Below are 21,309 nucleotides of genomic sequence, written 5' to 3'. Positions count from 1 at the left end.
CCCTGGAGGTGGTTCCTGCCGTCCAAATCACTTAGGAAAATTTTTGGTTAAGAGTAGACTAGCAGATCATGGCAATTCAATATTTTTATTTGTGTGAGTGCCTGTTTGTGCAGGTGTGTGTGTGTGTGTGTGTGTGTATGTATGTGTGTGCATGCATGATGCACATTTGTGTGCATACACATGAGGGCTAGAAGCCCAGCCTTAGGATTTTTTCTCAGTTCAGTTTTGATAGAGGGGCTCTCACTGACCCTGGGGTTCACTGATTCAGCTAGATGTGCTGTCCAGCCAGTCCCAGGGAGCCTCCTTCACAACACTGGGATCACAGGACTGAGTTGCCAAGTTTTATGTGGATGTTGAGGATCAAACTTGGGTCCTCCAAGCTTGTATGGTAAGCACTTTAACAGCAGGAGACTCTGCTCTGAAGAGTCAGCCCTGGGTTTAAGCAGGTTCATTAGTTTTATCATTACTGGCATTGTGTCTTTTTAAAGTTTTATCTTTTCAAATATAGTTCCACTGTTGATCATGGTCATGTTCATTTTACAGATAGTTTCTATGGTGCCAAGAGGTAGTTAACATTTTATTCATGTTAGGAGAATAACTTCAGTTATTGAAAGAAAGAAGGAATGTTTAAAAATAGGAAATCATTATAGAGAATAATATTATGGCTGGTGCTATTTATATCTACCTCTGTTAAACATTTTTCTATAGAGGATGTATGCCTTTGTCGTTAGAGAACTATACATTCTCTAAACAGAAGCAAATTGATGGGCTCAGAATGTGCTGGGTAGGCAGGGGACTGAGAAGAGACAGAGGACTGATGGGAAGTGGATGTTACTAACAACGCCTCACTATAAAATGCAGTGTGTGTCTATGGAGCTCTCCAGTTGTCCAAGGTTGCCCAAACCTTTCTGGGCATGAGAAATCTGAAAGCCACTTAAGTTGTGGTCTCTTTAAGATTGTGTTTACTTATTCTCAAAGGAGCCTACAGTAAAACGCAGTCGTGGAGTTTTGACAAATGCTTAGAATCAGGTAACCACTAACATCACCACGATTGATATAAATACAACCTGCCCTCCTGTGGTAAGTCCTCTCTAGCACTCCACCCCAGCCAGCTCTGACCTGCTCTGTCCCCACAACTGTGCCTCTTCTAGAATGTCACAGACATGCACCCCACTGTTGTGGCTATAGATGGGGTATGGGGGAAGCTGCTGGGTCAGATGGTTTGTGCGTTTATCTTTGTAGCAATCCCTACCATGTCTTCTGCAGGGACCCCCCTAGTTTGCCTTTCCCCACCACCATGGGAAAGCCTCCACGGCTTCATTCTCATTCTCCTTCCTATGTCATTGTTTCCCGTTTCTTCCTTCCTGGTAGGTCCTGGGCAGTTTTAACCTGTGCTCCTCCAGCAGCCAAGGATATGGATTATCTAAGCATATATTGATGTACTCTCCATAAACCATCTTCGCTGAAGAGTTAGTTCAAGATCTTGCTAATTTTTAAAATCTGAGATGTATCTTTTCTTGCTGTTGAGTTCCAGAAGTTCCTTACAGATCTAGGGGTGTATATATTGGCACACATATCATTTACAAATATTTTCTGGAGTTGATGGTCTGTCCTCTCAGCCTCTCAAGATGAGAATGAGGTGTCCTCAAAGTGAGTTATTTGAAGTTTGTGTGTGTCCTTCCTGGACCTGAACAGAGACGCCCCATGTGAGAAGAGACAGCTAACTGTGGCAAAGGAGGGAGTTAACTTGTACCATTTTCTCTTAGCAGTGACCCAGAGGCAGACCAGGGAGTAGGGAAGCTGCAAGGAACAAGGGACCAGATGTCAAGTGTGTCCTCCCTGGAAACAGTCGGATAGGAGAGGTGAGTGAACTGGTGCACAGTGCTCAGTGTCACCATCTGCAGAAGCATGTGTGACTTCTGTGTTGGAAACATTTGTCTCAGAGAAGCAGACAGAGCCCACTGGCACACTTTTGTTTTCTTCCTCGTGGTACAGGCTACATGTGGTGGAGGCTGCAGGATCTCTTGTCTATGTATTTCTTCGATGGCACCTATAGTGAGGGAGATCCAGCTTGAGAAGCTAGAATGCAGGAACCTGGTGGTCTAAAGAGCCCACCAGGGTCTATCAGTGTTGAGCAACATGGCTTTGATTACCTGCAACCTCATGTGCTTGCTACTGTTCAGGGAGCCTTCCTATCATCATTGCCCACTGGACTGTGACCATTTGTGACTAGACACAGTCGTTGTTTGGCCAGAAAGATTGGATTCTGGCAGTGGACAGACAGCAACAGGGACTCATCCTTGTCCCTGTGGATGTGAGCAATGGAGACTGCCTATTTCCAACCAGGAGATTCACAACAAGAGTGGCTTTATAGGCCCCTAGAGACCCCCATCCCCACAAGGATAACCCAATGGCTCAAATTTAGCAGAAGGCCCTGGACAGTGGCTCTTCCTTCTGTCCACCCTGGGGACATCGTATCTATCCTTGCCTTTCTTCTATGTGGCATCTCCTTAGAAAATATTTGAGCTGAAGTCATCTGTAAGTGAAATGGATTAAAAAATATGAGATTTGGGGGAACATTTTAGCTGAAGACTATGATGGCCTCCCTCTAGAATGTGAGTGTATTTGAGATGATTGTACTAAGTCATTCTCACCCCATAGGGTCAATAAACATGGAAGAACAAAGGCCCTCCCAGAAGCAAGTTGTTTTGTTTCAGACACAGGTTCTTGCTTTATTGCCAAACTAACCTTGAGCTTCCAGGATCTTGTCTTCCTCCTTACCTAGGCCTCTCATATATAAATGTTCTGTGGCTCACTGTGGACCCATGTGTGTGATCTATCACAGAGCTTACTTGAAGGGAGGGAAAGGATAAGGCAAGTGGAGACCCCCAACCCTAAGACACAAAGTCCCTAATTGGCTCCTGTTATCCTGTTACCCAAGTCCTCCAAATGGTAATGGGGAGACCTCTGTGACCACAGTAGTGGCAGGCACAACTCAAGGGAGAAGAAACATATTTTATCTCTTTTCTTTGCTAGCCTCCTTTCTCTTCAATAGACCTGGTGGGAACACTCATGTACTTGAGAATTTCTCCTTCTCACTTCTGGGCTTTCCCATATGCCCTCCTTTGTGAGACCAGCCCCCTCTCTCCTGGTAGGAAGGTCAAGTGGCTCCAGAGTGTTTTGAAGAGAACCGCCAGGTCCCAAGAAGCAAGGCAGAGAGTCAGTTGCACCTGACTCAGGCCCGAGACACATTCCCAGTTCATTTTAGAAGAGATGCCTCTTTCCAGGGACAGAGCTCAGGTGTTTCCACATCTGAAACCCTCTCACCTTACACCTGTCCCTGCCAAGTCCTGACTTTGCCATCTGCTATCGACCGGGTACGACCAAGGTGTGAGAGCCTTCGTGTCGCCTTTACTCACTGCTGCCTTCATGCAGAGGCTGGTGGCTTGTTGAAGCTTTTGTTTGTTTGATTTTTCTCACAGGAGTCTTTGGGACAGCAGCACTAACCCAGGCAGCAGACAGCTGGGCTGGCACCCTGGGGCACCGTGCTCCTCTGAAGGCTTCAGGGCCCGCTCATTCCATGGGACTCAGGCAGCATCAGAGCTCTGGTGTCCGCTAAAGCCAACGATCCCACAGTGCATCTCATACAGATATTAATGGCTTTATTCCGACTTCCTGTGCTTAGACACATGCACCTCTTTTCCCTGCAGATCTTCTCTTTGGCTGGATGGCTACTTTGACTGCCAGATTCGGAGAGGAAAAAGCCCATAAAATTCACAAATGTGCAGTCACATGTGCCATTTCTGCCCAGCCGCATCTAGAGAATGACTTAACTGTAGGCACTGGGGCCCGTCTGAGCTTTTTGATTGCTTAAGACTCAGAAATGTTCAGCTTTTCAGAGCATAGAATCCTCCCAATTCAAAGTCCAGTACAAAGAGCCGAGAAATTTGGTTAATGAAAATAACACATCTCAGCTCCATTGTTGAAACTTGGACTTGCTTTTGAATGGAGCCCTTGTCACAATTGTACCAGCCAGGAGGGCACTGAGTGGAAAATCATGCCAACCTCCACATGGCTTGATGACAGCTTGAGCTTTACCATATCTGCCTTTTCTCATCTCTTTAAAACTCTAAATCAGAAAGCCCCGGCCTGGGATTATAGAGGATGAGTCTGGAGTTACATCTTGTGAATATTGGACTGTGTTCGAGGCCCCAGTAACTGCACAGGCCACCTGCTCATAGGCTTCAGTAAAAGATGGATCTCACAAGCCCAGAACGGTTTCTTACAGGTTTCTCACTATGCTTCAATCCTGGTATGCTAAGCCTGCATCACCCATAAGTACTGAGTTGTCCTTGTAGTCTGCCAGGCACAAAGCAGAGAATGCTAGCTCTGTTCAACTGTGTCTACCAGTTATTCACGGGGAGCACCAATTCCCCAGTCCCAAGAGCAAATGTCCTCTAAAAACTCCTGTTTCCTCCTAACATTTGTCCTCATTACATAGTAATTTCTCTTTGCAGTGTTATTCAGATGCTCTGTATTCTAATGAGTTGAGAGGAGAACATTGATAGCCTGCTCAGCATTCTCTATCACCCACCTGGCCCAATTCTTTTAGAACAAAGTTGGCCAGCTACCTAAGCCTGGATTTGACATACTGAATTCCCAATCAGGTATATTGAGGGTCAAAGAAAATGAATCTAGTGATCTCCTTAACTCAATGGAAATGCACTGGGTAGGTGACCATCTTGTTCCCAGTGGTCTGTCACTTCCACTTTGCAACATCAAACCCCGCTGTTCCACCAAACCCACATGGGACTGTTCACAGAGGGGACCAGGGGCATCTATGATGCAGGCCGGTCAGACCAGATGCTGCGGTGGAAGAGCTACTCTGTGCCAGCCGTTGCTGGGGTGGAAGTCTGACCTTCACTTTCAACCATGTAGGGAGGTGGTTCTGGAAGGAGGATAGCTCATGAAGGGTAGGTATCCCCATATAGTCATAAATGTGAGCTGAATGCAGTGTCTACATTGCTCAGCTTCAAGTTGAAAACATACAGTTCATCCTCTGCAATGCCTCCTCTGTCACATGTCGGGGCCTATGAAAATTTGGGTCGTCACTTGTCTGTGGCAGCTTTAGCCTCGCCAGCTGCTTCTTTTCTAATATTCTAATGTTTAGCATCCACAACCCCACAGCTCGCTCTCACTCACCGTGGCTCCTGCCTCTTTTTGCATTCCCTGTTTGCTTGCCCCATTTAGATTATCTTTGCATCCGGTCACACTTCTGCCTGCTCTGAGTCCTTGCATGGTTGAAGGAGAAGCTGGGGTGTCAGAAGTCACCAGTTATTCCGCCACCAGCATAGCCGCCCTCTGGAGAAAAGTGCGGGTGAATGCAGAGAGATCGGAATGTCCCTACCATGACTTCTTCCAAAAAGCAAACCCATTTTGTTAATGAATTTGTAAAGGTTTAAATGCGTTTTTTTTCCCTTCTTCTTCTCACTGAGACTTCTGTATTTCTTTATTGGATACAAGCATGAAGTCAAGCAGGTGGCCAGCTCAGCTACACCTTCCCTGAGTCGGTTGTGAGAACTTGAAACTGCGCAGAGGCAGGGAGCATTCATTTGACCATATCGGTACATTTGGCAAAGAGGGGGGGCAATACCTGATGGGTCGAACTCCTGCATGCAAGCAGACAGTTTAACCCTTGGGTCAGCATTTGTATTTCACTTATTGGACTGTTAATAGATTTTCTTCATTTGTGCCAGACGTGGCGAATGTGTGCAGGCACTGGCTGGCTCCTCCAGTGCGGGGGACCCTGGTCCACCTGTAAGGAAATGGTGGTACGAGCTGCCGGAGTCGCTGCTTCCTGACAACATCCCAGCTGTAGACCAGCAATCGCAATCCTCGGGTGGCAGTTTTAATTATCGGCACCGCGATACCATCAGCAAGTGTGTAATTACGTGTCAGTTTCCTGGCTGTTGGGTATGAAAAGTGGATCCAGCGGAATGATGATTGTGGAAGCTGTAGCCTCATATTTAAACAATTCAAAATGTGTAACTGGCAGTGTCATTAAACAGAGAGAGCCTGACCCCAGCTGTCACTTACTTTTCCTTATGCAGATTTGTTCTTGCTGTCTGTCAAAAGAACTCCATGGGCTGAAATGGGACGGAAGAGGTGACATAATTCTCAGAGCAAAGAGGGATGCTCTCTTTAACTCCACAGAGGCTTTTTTTTTTTTTTTTTTTGCCTAAATAAACACAACTGCTGAAATTGTAAACAAGCCCAGACCATTACAGGATATTATATAGACTTTTTCTGGTAGATACACAAAGGACAGAATCAGACTTCTACCATTAAAACATGGGGATAAAACCCGCCCTTTGCCAGGCTCTGAAGGAATAAATGCCATCATAATTAGAGAGATTTATTTCTGAAGCAGAGAATAAAATGACCTTTTCTGTTTTAAACTAAACTTTTGGGTCTAAGATGGAAGGCATGTAGGACTGATTTGGAAAGTGTTCAGAATGAACAGTGGGAAGTGAGGGTGAAAATATTAAAACTTCAGTGTGGCTCAAGTACAATGGCTTCAAATGCCTTGCCTCCGTTGGGAAAGCTAAACCACACAGGCAGAATAAATGGAGGTAAAAACAGACAAGAGTGGCTATCCAGGAAGTCTGGGGTAAGAACCAAGGAACACTCTCACACTGCTCTGCAGCCTACCTGGGCAGCTGTTCTCAAAGTCCCCCTTTTACTTAGCAGGCCTTAAAAGGTGCCGGGCAACCAAGGGTTAAGCCTGCATGCATGCGAGACATGAATGGGAGTTTATAAAGTGAACTAGGGAGGTTAAGTGTGGGGTTAAACTAACACAATGAGCCGTGAGCACAAAGAGCAACGTTTCTTTAATTTTTAAAATGTTTTCATTTCTCATAATAAACTGAATGAACTTGTAGTTGCATGTAAACATTATTCTGTGCCCTGAAGACACTGCAGTTTACAGCGTTTGGAGCTCAAATTGATTCTAGAAACCAGAATGAGACTAAGTACAGAGGAGCTGTGGTCATTGCGGTGCCGCAGAGGGCACGAAGTCACGCCTCTGCCTCTGGTATCACAGTTGGAAGTATACACACACACACACACACACACACACACACACACACTGGAACACATGAGAGTCATTTAATAAAGGGTCAGCTTCACATTTCTTTCCACTCTTGAAGGTAAAATTACAGACTTCTCACAGGCTAATGGAAGCCATATTAATTGCCATGACACATTCAGGTTTGAAGTCATAAATACACACATATTAAGCCCTCTAAGGATTAATTTGTATTTTATCAGCTGTGAAAAGGGTGATTTTTTTAAAAAACATATCTAGACTTAAGAGGTGGCCTTATTAGGCATTCATTGAAAAACAAATTGTGCATATATTTTGTAAGAAGGTTAAAAAAAAAAAAGAAAGAAAAGAAAAGAAAAACCTCCTCCTTCTCCAAAGCTGTGCAGGGCATTTGGGGAAGCAATTAGTGTTTATATACTAGGCCGACAGAGCTTTGGAAATCTCTGACTATAGTATAGTTAAACAGGAAAAGAATCATGAGAAATGTCACGTGGCTGTATGCATTTTCTCACAGCCACATGTAAGGGACTTCCAGGGTTGCAATGACTGTGTTGAAGGTTCTTTGTCATTTGCTGGTGGAGTCTGTCACTCTCTCTCTTGTCTTTGTATTCATGCCCCAGAGTCTTTTCCTTGATCTATCCTAAAGGGACTATGGCTCAGGTTCCCTGGGAAGTTGAGCTCAGCCCTCATGGGCACAGCTCTGGCTTTGGGCATCTCAGGGAAAGGGGACAGAGAGGGTTCCACTTTCCAAAACTCAGGTCAAGGGAAGAATAGCCAGCTAGGCTCCGAGAACCCTCCTCCAATTTGCGTGTTTGCTTCCAAAGTGGCTCCTCTCAGTGCTGCTTGCTTAGCTCATTGGCAACCAGGAAACGTTAAGTGGTCCAGCTAGCTAACTTAAGGAACCGAACCAGGAGGGAAATAAATGTCTCTGTCCTGTGCCCCCCTCCAAGGGGCTGTCTTGTTTTATTCGAGAGGTCCCCAGGGGAGAGCACTCTCCCAACTTCTTTTGGAAGTAGTGTCTGCAATCTAATAGATCTTATTGTCAAATGCCTTGTTAAACTTTTACAAGGATGTGTGTATGTATCCCACTCAGCAGCGGTGAAACTTGAAATTCTGTCAGGGAGGCACGGTCACATTGGTCCCCCAGGACTTGTTCTCTGGTTGACGGGAAGCAGCTTCCTCTGATCTTTCCCAGAAAGCGACATGACAAGACTCCCTCCCACCCCCATACCCTTGCATCCCCAGCTGCACCCACCATACCCAGAAGAAGGTGTCTTGGGGAGTATGGCGGCGGGCTGGTGTTTTATGCCCCCATGAATTCTACCTTTCAGGATGCATGTGTCTCATGTTTTGCTATAGAATTGTATATTTGGGAAGTCATGTGTACTTGCTGCTGCTCAGCTTCTATAGCTTCTATGTAGCTGTTCGAATCTCTATTTGTTCTGCAGATGGTGTTGTGAGAGTGGGGTTAATTTAAATAATTTCCCCTGCATCTTCACTTGCTTCGGAACTACAAAGGTTTTGCTTTGAAAATGAATAGCTACTCCTGGTGGTCCTCCCCAGACATGGGCCGCTTCCCCAGACTCTTTCTGCTGGTGGCTCAGATGGCCTTTGACTAATGAGGTGACCTTAAAAGAAGCAGTTGCTGAACATTCCTTGTGACTGGCCCACGGTGGTGACAAGTGTGAACCTGCATACAGAGCAAACGGTCTCAGGCAGTCTCTACCGATGTCACTGGCTTGCCAGTAAGCTGGTGGCTGCCAGACTCAGGACCCAAGTAATTTATATTACCACGAATTAACGGGATCTAAGCTAAGTGTTAACTGCCCATTATCACTTGTCACCATGGTTAATAGTCACCAAATACTGATGACTTTAAGCATAGGTGCTCTATTTTTCCTTTGCAAAGAGATTATAGCTTTAGAATTAATGAGTTTAAACTCTGATTCTCTGGAAAATTCCTAACGATCTATACAAGAAGAGCTGTGGCACATCTGACTTATTGATAAGTTTCCTAGAGCTTATTTATTAAACAAAAGTTTTAAAGTAAAAAACAAAAAGAGCGGAAGAAGTTTTTTTTTTTTTTTTGTAAACAGTAGACATTCTCAGAGACTAGCTACAGAAGCAGAATTTTCAGCTTCTCTCAGACCTACAGGCTGAGTGTCCTCTAGGTGGGGTGCAGGTGATACTCCATGGCCACAGCTGAGGTTGCCCAGGGACATCTAAAGTGTCGAGGCAGAGGCCAAAGTCCCATTAAGAAACTTATATAACGTACTCTGCTGGCCTTGAATGTCCTTAGATCATCTTGTCATGCCTTGACTACCCATGCTGGCTTTGGGGGGGAGGTGGGTGGAATGTCTGAGAACACTCTTTCCCTCTGCCTCCCAGGAAAGCCCCAGGGGTCTGGGCGGCATCTTCTGCTCCATTTCTCTCTAGAACATATAGAATTTTTATGATTTCCTTAGCCTCCACTCATGTCTCCAGCCAAGCGGCCCATCTTCCCACACTCTGGAACTGTGGTTCTTCCTAAGTGTCAAGAGTTTAGAAGCAGGTGGCTGATGGGGTCTGTATAGACACTGCCCATTGTGCCCAGAAGCTGATCCCGCTGTTCCTGGATGCTGGGGTCCATGTACTGGCCACTGGGGAGCATTGTCAACACAGGAAACAGTTTGTTTCCTTAGACTGGGAAAACACCTCAACTACATTTCCTCTTACCCGTGCTCTGTGGGATTCAACTCACCTCATTGAAGCCTGGGATGTCGTTGGTGATCTGAGTAGCATTCACCCATGAGAACCAATCATGTCCTGAGATCATGTTCGTGATTGGCTACACAGCTTTGAATGCAGGATTGACCTGGCTGCAAGCCTCAAGCACTTAGAAAATCTAGGTGGCCGATGAGTCCATAGGTCCTGTATCTGCAAAAATATTTCATGCTGAACATGTGCAAAATGTCTTTTCTTGTCGCTTCTTCCTAAATAATTCACTATGCAAACTATTTACATAGCATTTACATGTTATTAGTTATTATACGCAATCTAGAGATAACTGGAAATGCAGGGAGGGGGTGGTATATGTAAATCTTACGATGTTTTACATAAGCACCAGAGCCTCTGCACTTTTGTATCCATGGGGTATCTTAAAAGCAACCCTCATGATGCGGAGGGATGGATGACTGTGAATGCTTGGAACTGTTGCAAGGTTTGCTCACCTTTCAGGTAGATCTGACCCTGGATGATGATGCTGGGCCTGAGAGAGTGCCTGTTTTGAGCTACACATCCTTTTTGATTTCTGCATCAACAAGACATTAAGCAGCCAGTCTGTAAGATGCGATGGGATCAAGCTGGGTTCATTTGGCAGCCATTTGCACACCACCCTTTTTTCACTGCCTTTCCTGTTCTGCTCATGTGCCATGTGCTTCTGCAGGTAGGGAGCTTGAGTAGCAGGGTCTGCGAATACTGTGCTTTATGACCTCAGTTCTTTGCGTGGGGTAGTTAGTTATAAACCAACATGGCAGGAGAGACACTGTCCTGAGACAGAGTCACTGACTGATTTTCTTTACCAGATACAGTGTTTAGAAATCAGTGTCCCTTCTTGGAAATCAGAAGCTATTTTGTTTTGTTTTGGTTTTTTTGCCTGTTTGTTTTTGAGCAAATGAAGTCATGGTCTGGTCGCCACAGGCAAGATAAGCATCCAAGGAAACATTGCCAGAAATGTTCTAAGCTTTCTCTGCTTTGTCTATATTTTGAGTATGGCAGTTTTGAAATCTATTTTAGGTTTTTTTTTTTTTTTTGGTTGCAATGGATAAAGAAAATGGGTACTTCTTGGAGGAAACTCCCCATGTTGGAATTTCCAAGTTTGGAAACGCTTTTGGTTTTCATTCATCTAAAAGATATGTATAGCTTTATTTCCAAAGCTTGCCATGTGACAAGTGACATGGTTGGGGTTTGCTAGGAACAGGTTTGCTTTTCTAACTTCCCCATGTGTGGAAGTGTCCTATGCTTGAGCTCACTGACAATGCTAACAGTTTCTTACTTCATCATCAGCCTGTCTGGGTTCACCTTCGGCTTGGAGCTACTATATCCACGCCAGTTGGAATGGTATAGGAGAGCTTAGCCATGCCCCTGACACCAGGTAGAATATGGATAGCCAAGTCCTAGACTGACAGCCCTGAGGTGGGAGAGTGGAGCCTGAAGAAGAGGCTGGATGTGGACATCCAGGTCCAGAGAGACTCCATCACTGTCACCAACTGGACAGTTCTGGATGCTGGCTGTATGTCTGAGCTACTTGGGTGAGTGTTAGAGATTATTGTGAGTTTGCATGTGAGTTTGCATGTGAGTTTAGAAGGAACTGTGGTTGGTTGCAGTCACAGATGTGTATGTGTCTTTCTTTCTCCAGGGCATATGTAGACGACACTGAGATGGAGAGAATATGAAAGAATTATTTTAGCCCTTTAAATAAGTGTTGGTACCAAACACTTCAGGTGGCCTATTACTAAACTATTGCCAAACATCTATCCCTATCTGTATATAAGTGTTTGTGCGTGTGTGTGTGTGTGTGCGTGTGCGTGTGCGTGTGTGTGTGTGTGTGTGTGTGTGTGTGTATTCAGGCATATGGAGGTGGGAGAGTGGAGTTCAGAGGACAACTTCTATGGCAGCATCTACCTTGATTTTTGGAGACAGGTATATTTTTAGCCCAGAAATCACTAAGAAGGTTAGACTGGCTGGTCAGAAAGCCCCTGGTTCTCTCATCTCTATCTCTCCAGCACTGCAACTAAAAATGAATGCCATTATGCTTACATAAATATATACACACACACTGTGTGTGTGTTGGAAATTGAACTCAGGTCCTGTGGCCTGGCTTTTGCAAAATAGAAGAACTCGGCCTCAAAGATCCAAGTTTGAGAGAGGTCTGAGCTGAAGTTTTATATATATATATATATATATATATATATATATATACACACGTGTGTGTGTGTGTGTGTGTGTGTGTGTGTGTGTGTGTGTGTGTGTGTGCGCGTGTGTGAGACCACATACTCAGAAGACAAACCTGGCACCTACAGGCCTACCTATGAGGTTGCTGGGGCTCCACTAGTGGAGTAATTGTGGATACAATGGGTGCTGGGGAATTGTTCCTTCCTTAGCATAAAGGGTAAACTTATGTTAAGCAGCTCCCTCCCCCCCGGGGGGGGCATCTGAGGTGTTCCCCATCCACTCAGGGAAGTGAAGGGCAAGAGAACCAGTGTTAGCACAGAGCTGGCCTAAGGCAGAAAGCTCAAATCATTTGTGGGCTCAGACACAGAGTGGACTGTGCTGGCTTGTCGGCATGCTGTGTAAGGTCATGGACACTTTCCCTGAGCCAGCAAAGTAGAGCAAGTCCTTGTCACATGAGGGGTAGCCCATGCTTCAGAGAGGACAGCAGAACTTGAACAGCTGTTCAACAGGAGTAGCAGTCAGGAATGACAAACTCATCTTTCCAGCATGCAGAGTGCTGGTCGGTGCTGGCTTAGCATCATGAATGCCTTAGGGCAGCAGGGTGTGCAGGAAGGACAGACTTGGGAAGCAGGTGTAGTGAGGCGGTACATCCACAGGAGTTAGGCTGATACAAATAATATACACAAATTACATTATGAAGGTGAACAGTAGACCTGGGAACTGGCTGAGGGTGGACTGATCAGCACCTGATCACAGTCATGTGTGTTAAAGGAATATGCTTTGTTCACATAAGAACAATTGATTAATAATTAGATGAGGACTGGGGATGGAACTCTGTTGGTAGAATGAGATTGCTTAACGGTCCTGCAGCCCTGGGGGTTTGCATAAACTGGGTATGGTGGTGCACACCAAAATCCCAACACATAGGAGGCAGAGGCAGAAGATCAGAAGTTCAAGGGTTTGTGTGGATACAGTATGAGCTTAAGGCTAGCCTTGGCTATAAAAGAATCCATCTATAGGAGCAGGAAGTGGAGGAAGAGGAAGAGGAAGAGGAAGAGGAAGAGGAAGAAGCAGCTAGATGCTCCCAAATTTCCTCATATTTGTTAAGAAAATGCATTTATTAAAAGTGCGTCAGCCAAATGCCAACAAAACCATCTTGCTTTTTTCCTTTTCAGGAGCTGACACTGTCTCCTTCCCTTCCTGTCTGAATCTGTCTGAATTTGGTCCAGGTTTGGTGGCTCAGTGACCAGTCCTATCGATGGCACAGAGCACATACTTATGACCGTCTTGGACCTGCCCGCCCATTTCTCTATGGCTTCTTATGAATTTCCTCCAAAGGAACCATAAATCCCAGCAAGTTCAAATGACCCTCCATGGCCACTCCATCAGCCTCATAGCATGTTCAGTGAAACTGAGTCTTGCAGAAGTCTGCTGGTGAGGAGCTGGCCAGCTCCCAGTCTTTCGCCCGGCGCTGCAATCAATAATGTATTATTTCCTTCACCACCATGCCCTGTACTTTCCCATTTTGAATTAGTCGTTGAGTGTAATATTGGGTAGCAGCCATCCATTTCTGCTGGCCTCTGACGTGTGACCACTCGGAGTCTGACAGCTCTGGGGGATTGGATCTCTTTGTGTTTGGCCAGAGAGTTTAGGACAAATCTAACTGATCCATCTTAACCTCACCTCCAATCCCTGATTCAGCCTGCCTTTTCTTCTGCCCTTATCTACCTCTGTGGTGACCCCAGCCCCCAACTGGAGTGGTGGGCAAACTGCTATCCAGTCTTCCTAAGATTTCCCCTGCAAATCCATCTTTCCCTCGCTGTGAAGAGTGTGTACTTTCTCTGCTGTACCTTTTCCCCCTTGTTCTTCTCGGCTGTCTCATGGATTCTGTAGTCTTCTTCACACTCTTTGCAGTGCTTAAAGTGTAGTCCTCCAGGACAAGTTTCATAACTTGTTTCCTGTGCACTGGGCACACAGAAGTGAGCTTCTCACCCCTCTCACACCCCTATCATGTTTGGGTTCCCTGTTTGAAGGCAAATTACTCTGCTGCAAACCCAGCTTCCCAAACCCCAGTTTTACCCAATTTCTCTGCTTAGATCACATGAACCCGAATGATTGTGCTGTTAAGGTTTTATTTACTTTGAATTTTCAGTGTTTTATGAACATATATTTGATACACAGTAATGAAAAGTGACACCTCTTGTTATTTATGGCTTGCCTCTTGGAGCGCCCCCACCCTCTGCTTGCCTTTCTTGGTAGTTATTGCTGTGAGTGGAGCTGGTGTTCTTTTGAGCAGGTGAGATCATTGCTGGCTCATTGAGGAGTGTGGGCTCTAGAGCAAAGAGCAAAAGCCATGCTTTCATAGGATGCAATATTGCCAGGATCCTTTCAGCTGCAGACGGCCGAGTCCCTTTTAACACTTTATGCCACAGTTGGGGTTCCATAGGATTGCTCAAAGAACTTGGCTGGACCAGAGACGGGCCATCTGTCATTGAGCTCTTGCCTGTCCTCTTCATCTCTGAAATCTGTTTTCTTTCCTTCTTTTTACTTATTTATATTTTAATTAGCTTTCATAGCAACAGGCTTCCTTGTAGTGTTTTCTGCAGGATTTCTCCATATCACTCCTGCCCCCCCATCTCCCTACAGTTCCTCCTTAGTACTGATCCTAACCCCAGCCTCCCCCTTCCACTGTAGAGTGCCATATGTCCTCTTGTCTTCTCTACCTCCCTCCTCCTTCCTTTAATTCCTCTTCATCCTTGTCACTTGGGCCCCATCCCAGTTTCCTGGCCTTTGCCTACCTTTGTTTCCATCCAGACACATGTAGTTGACAATTAGAGGCTAGGTCTGCATGTGAGAGAATAGATGGCATTTGTCCCACAGAGCCCAGGCTACCTCAAATCATACGTTTGCAAGAATATCCATTTTCCTGCAAATCTCCTAATTTTTGCTTTCTACTCTGCTGGCTTCCTCTCTAGCTCCCTTCCCCCATATTCACAGGAAATATGGCTGCCAACCCCTGGAATGTTATTCTTGGTGAAAGGAGAGTGGAAGTCTTCCAGTTGGTTCTGGGTCAGGACTACTGTAGGACTTGTAAGATAGCTGGGAGGCCTGATAGTAATTGTATCAGGGCCTATGAGAGAAAGATCAGCTTGTGAATATTCTAGAGAGTGAGTCTTATGGGAGTGAGGGGTCTTCAGAAGGTCTCACAAGAAAATCCTGCTGAATAAACCACACTATGGTCCTTCCGGATAAGAAAGAAACATTTTTTCGAAACCACATAAGATGTGTGTGTATGTGGATGGTGTGGGTGGTGTGTCCCTGACCAGGGTTGCAGATGCCTGTGTAGAGGCTAGAGGTTGGAGTCTGGTCAACATAGGGTGTCTTCCTCAACTTCTCTCTTCTACATTGCTTACTGACTCTGAGTCTCTAACTGAACATGGTGCTTACTTACCATTAGGCTGGACTGGCTGCTGAGGTAAATCTCCAGGATCCTCACCCATGTCTCTGCCTTCCAGTGCAGGGAGCACCAGCCGTGCCTCCATCTTTATACCAGTGCTGAGGTTCGGAGTCTCGGGGCCCCATCCTTGAGCAACAAGCAATTTGTCCTCTGAGATAGCTCCCAAGCCCCATCTCTTATGCTAAGCAGGTGCACCTAAGGACTGTGTCTTTGAACTGCCTTTGGACCTTGTGACTTGGATTAGCACATCTATTTACATAGATTCTGTAAACCATTGCCTAACTTCATTTCCTAACTTTTCATTTCTGCTAATGGCCCCTGCTCACTTGATCTAGTCAATAAACAACAAAATATATTATAGCAACTCCTGAGAAAAACCATGTTTTCTCTCATAAAAATCTTAGAAAAGGAAACTATTACACCTGCCATCATAGATCGGAAGCAATCTTGTGTTAACCCAGTAGATGAATGTGCCTGACTTCTTGGCTTCATCTGATGTTAAATCGATATCAAGTCAAAGGATTCCTCAGAAATTATCATGAGGGCTACTGATTCCTGAGTTTTCCCTGAGCCTGCTCCCTTTTGGGGCTCCCACCTGTGCCTGGAATTGTGTGAATGCACGTGGACCCACACGTGTCTGTCCAAGTGAACACAATAGATCCGATCACGTTTACACTTGCCTGATGTGCTTTGCTTCTGAATTCTACGATGCAGTGATTTTCCCTCCTTTTAAACAGAAGAGACCGGCTTCTGCCCCCTGCCCTGGGCTGGATTAATGCTTAATGATGGCGTGGGTGGGAGGAGGAACAAAGTCTGTAGGGTGTGATCACGGATTAGTCTTTTCAAGCACAGCTAACCCTTTTGTCCTCTGTCTAGCTGTTCACCAGCCTCCTGCAGGGCTTCCTGCAGTGACTACTTGATAAAGAGTTCAGATTCTTCTGGCCCTGGGCAAAAGATCAGATTCCTGGGGGCCTGTGGACAAGGGCCAGCTCCAGGGACCACAACCTCCTGGTGCTGGAGCCTCAGGGACCAGATGGTAGAGACAGCTGGGATTCCTGGGCCTGGGCCTCACTTTTCTTGCAGAGTTGCGGCAGGAAAGGCAACTCTGGGGACTCCTTTCTAGCATCAAAGACACTGGGGAATCACAGGGAACAGGTGTGTGTAGCTCTTGGCCCCGTGGGAGGAGAAACTCAGGAAGTCTGGTATCTTTTAGGAAGGTTTGTACTTAGTGAGCGACATGAACAGGGCTGATACGCTCGCTCCCTTTCAGGAGGGTCTTGGTGTTTGGATGTGGGCGTGGGTCAGGGGAATTGTGAGGCTGGTGTTCTTCCACTGCTGGACTCTGTGAGGTCCACTGTAGTCATCAGTGGAGTCTTACACCTGTCCCTTTCTCATGTGGCATTTGGACAGAAAGACAACTGACACTGACTGTCTCCTCGGTGAGTTTAAAATGTTAGTATGGGTTCCAGGAGGGACTCTACCTTTCTTTGGTTGCAAGCAAGAGAGACTATGACTGACCCTAAAACAAAAAGATCACTTAATAGATAGATCTGAAGGTTGGAAGAGCTCAAAGCTTAGAAGAAGATGGAGTTGGCAAGTAAGGCAGAGCCTGCCAACCTGGATACTAGTGACAGGCAGCTGCCAAGCAGATGCCCAGACACCACAGATGGACAAAAGAGGGGAGACTGCTCCCTGGCCTTGTCTTTTAGTTCCTGGCAGGTTGGTGGCTGAAATCTCAGTGCAGCATGGGATGTGAGGATGTGGGATGTGCTCATCAGACATCCCTCTGTTCTCTTTCACTGCTTCCACCAGAAGGTTACTATGGCACCAGGAACAGACCAACGTAGGCTGTTGTGAGCTCTTGGAACATGGCTTTGTAAAATAATCCCTACAGGATGGGATCTTCCCAGATCACCAACTCCCTTCGTCATTGCTGGATTTCACCCCTGTTTACAGTGTCCACAAGCGACCCCTGCCACTGGCTGCTGTGTGACTTGGGTGATGTTTTTCCTGCCTCTTCCACCAGCCCAGGGTGGGACTGGGCTCCCTATTTCTGCACTCATCTACTTCCCAGTGTTTCTGGCTGAGCTGTGGACAGATGGATGGATAGAAGAGAATGTAATGTTGGGGGATTATCAAACAATCCAGTCTCAGTGGAAAAGGAAGTTGGAGAGTTAGTTCTCAAGCAAGAACAAGTATCATTCAACTCCACCTAGTGATTTGATGATAGAATAATTAAGTGACTTATCTTTACAGGCTACATATTCTAATAAATAGGAGCCATTTATCACATGTCATCATTTTGTCTAGAACACATATGAAAAGATTTGTGCATACCAGCACATTATGGAACAGGACAGATCTTGAAACAATGGCCTCAATTTGAACTTGCAAATGCTTTTAATTTTAAAAATATTCGAGCCAGCCCCTTTCATAAACGAAGTTACAAGCATTTGGCAAAATAGAGGAGTCACCGAGTTGGACAAATATTTTTCCTAATAGTTTGGCTTTTTTTCCATTCCTTTAAATATCAAGTAATAATGTTTTTTAATGTTTTTGTAAACATGGGATGTTTTAATGCCTGAGAAGCCATGTGTCATAAATAAGCTTTATTATCTGCCAAAAAGGATGAAAATATAACTTTACATTTCTGTTTTAAAGTAATTTTAGTGCCTATTAGCTATAAAGTAACAGTTATATATAATTTAGAGTATGTAGTCACTCCAAACAACTTGACATTTTCACACAAACACGGCGGCGTAATAATAGCCCTGGGATTTCATTGGAAGTATGCAGCACTACAGGATATTAAAATAACTTATGGTGCACTGTAATTCTTGTTTTGTATTTGTCCAAGTAGTTGTGAAGCAGGCAATAAAGTAGTAAAATAAAAGGCTGGGCTGTAACTCCAGCGTCCTTGCTTCTTAAAGTTGCAGGCGCTCTTTCCTGTAAAGTGTGGCTACATTGCCTAGGTTTCTGTGCTGGCCTTCATTTTTTTCTTCCTCTGTCATATAAGCTGTCATGGTGACAGGTCCTTTGTCTTAGACTATTCCTGAGGACACTCCAATGACTTCTTGAAGGAAAAGGGCTGCTCTCACGTGGGTGGGAGTCCTGGGCCCTTCCTTGGCAGAGGGAGACTGTGTTACTTGTTGCTTCTAGGAGGCTGTGTGGACTCCTATGAGAGTTTGGCTAAAACAAACAAGCCATCAAGTGAACACAGCACTCCAACTTGCAGGAGTGGTTTTAAGTCTATAAACAAGACTCACTACACACTCGGCCAGGGTGAGGTTAAATGTCCAGCAGGCTGAACTTGGCTTGTGGAGTATGCATGTAAGTGAGGCATAGCAATACATCTCCTTAGGCCGGCTGGAAGGTCAGTTGATTCTCTCTGTCTGCTTGGAAGTGTATCTTTGAAGAAGGGAGTGTCATGTGAATACTGTAAACCAGATGTAAGGACACTATTTAACGTACTTAAGAGAAAAAGCGGTTTACTGCATCAGTCACAGGCTGACATATCATTATGCTTGCCTCATTAAAGCATACCCAACATTATCCTCTCACTGGCAACCTGTCCCACCACATGTCCTTGAACAGAATGAGAAGGCATTTCTTTAAACACTCTTTAATTGTTCCTTTGAGTTAATTTTCATTGACTTTTGCCCATTGCAAGGCTCACAGTATCATTTGGATCCAGCAACACACACACACACACACACACACACACACACACACACACACTCAAAAATGAAGATTTACTCATACTCCATCCCTAAATATTATTCCTGAGAGAGAAGCTAAGGAAAAACATAATTTTTGTGTGGTTCAAGGTGGGTACCATTTATAATCTGCATATTGCAATTAAAACCACTCAAGGGTTTGACTTCTGTTCATTTTAATTGAAGTGGTATGTGGGTAGGGATTAGGTGAGAACACAGATGTGCAGAAAATTAATATGGACCCGGAGAAATGTCTTTTCTCCATAAAAGGGCCGACCAAATGTTCACAGATGGAATTTGAGAGGACCCTTATTGAGTGATCCGGTAGGACTCACTTGGGTCATTCTGTGGCGGCTGAACGCGCTTTTCATTGGAAAAGACCCACCCCTTCCTTTTCCTTTCTAAATTATTGCTGTACTTGATTAGCTAATGTCATTAAGTTGCATCAGTGCACCTAAATGAAAGTGAGAACAAACCAGCTCGACATCCGTGCCTTATAGACGACGGCTTAAGGAGGTGGGTCATCCTCAGCTAAAGGGTATTAATTAGAGGTATTAACTGTGGAAGACTCTGGTGTCAGCCGAGATGTCAGGGACAAACGTGAAACAGGGAACCGAAGGGAGAGACAGTCTGAAGGGATTCCAGGATGCTTTTGTTGTGGTTCGGTTGCGGAAGCGTAGAATCCCAAGTCCTTCCACGTTGGGCAAATGTGCCACTGAGCCACATGCCCTGTCCTTCTTTCACCTTTTATATTGAGGCAGAATCTCACAAAATTGTCCAGGCTGGCCTCAATCTCACCCTACAGCCCAGTCAGACTGAACTTGCAATAATTCTACCTCAGTCTCCATTTGTGAGTAGCTACGGCCACAGGCCGGCACTTGAGGGAGCTGTTGGAAATGAAGGGCTTGGCAAATGGGAGACATACTGGGGAGACTGGGGTTGGGACAAGAGTGCTCTGGAAAGGCTCTTACGCAGAGTCTTCTCATGTGACTGCATGCTAATTCTGGCTGTCACATAACAGGTGTGCAATAAAACATCTTGAATAAACAGGAAGATGAATTTGTATATTGCATTTTTTATTTTAACACAGATTTCCCAATATCTTTAAATGAATAATGAATGGCAGAGAGCACATCACCTAAAACTTGAATCATTTAAGATTTCACAGCGTGATACCTCAGCCTCTGGAGAATTTCACATGAAAAGAGGAAAAAGCTGAAAATTAATATAAAATCCCATAGTTTCCAATGTCAGTTAATTCTTAAAGTGAATCTGGTAAAAATTTGAAGGTATGGAAATTTAACATCAAATAGAAAGCTGGTGGGGACCACTGTGAGCGCTTTTCTCAGAGAGGCCCCCCTTTGCCTGATCTCTAGAATTCAGTCTTAAGACACAAGCCATGCCTGGGCTCCAGGCCAGTACTCTGAACAGAGGGCATCTCTGGATGGGACTTTGCAACCTTTCTTCATGGTGTGTATCCCATTCCAAAACACATTCTGCCAGAAGAAAGCTCCTCTGAAGGAGATTATCTATGTAGAATAGAAAGTTTTTAAAAGGGTTTTTCTTGGAAGGTCTTTTGAGCATTTTAAACCCAACTCTTTCTTTGTGCATGCTTGCATGTTCTTGTGGTATATGTGCTCATGTGAAAATGGATATGCGTGCCTGCCTTCCCTCCTCTCTCTCTCCCTTCCCTTCCCCCTTCCCCACTTCCTTTTGTGTTTCTTTTCTTCTTTCTTTCTTCTTTCTTTCTTTCTTTCTTTCTTTCTTTCTTTCTTTCTTTCTTTCTTTCTTTCTTTCTTTCTTTCTTTCTTTCTTTCTGTCTTCCTTCCTTCCTTCTTCCTTCCTTTCTTCCTTCTTCTTCTTCTTCTTCTTCTTCTTCTTCTTCTTCTTCTTCTTCTTCTTCTTCTTCTTCNTCTTCTTCTTCTTCTTCTTCTTCTTCTTCTTCTTCTTCTTCTTCTTCTTCTTCTTCTTCTTCTTCTTCTTCTTCTTCTTCTTCTTCTCCTTCCTCTCTCTCTCTCTCTTTTTTAGGACAAAGTCTCTCACTAACCTAGAACTTGACAGATCAAGCTAGGCTGACTGACTGGCACCAGGGATAACCG

Source organism: Mus pahari, chromosome 1 (assembly GCF_900095145.1).
Source record: "Mus pahari chromosome 1, PAHARI_EIJ_v1.1, whole genome shotgun sequence".
In the NCBI taxonomy this organism is placed as follows: Eukaryota; Metazoa; Chordata; class Mammalia; order Rodentia; family Muridae; genus Mus; species Mus pahari.
The sequence above is the reverse complement of the archived record's forward strand: the minus strand, read 5'-3'. Positions refer to the sequence as shown.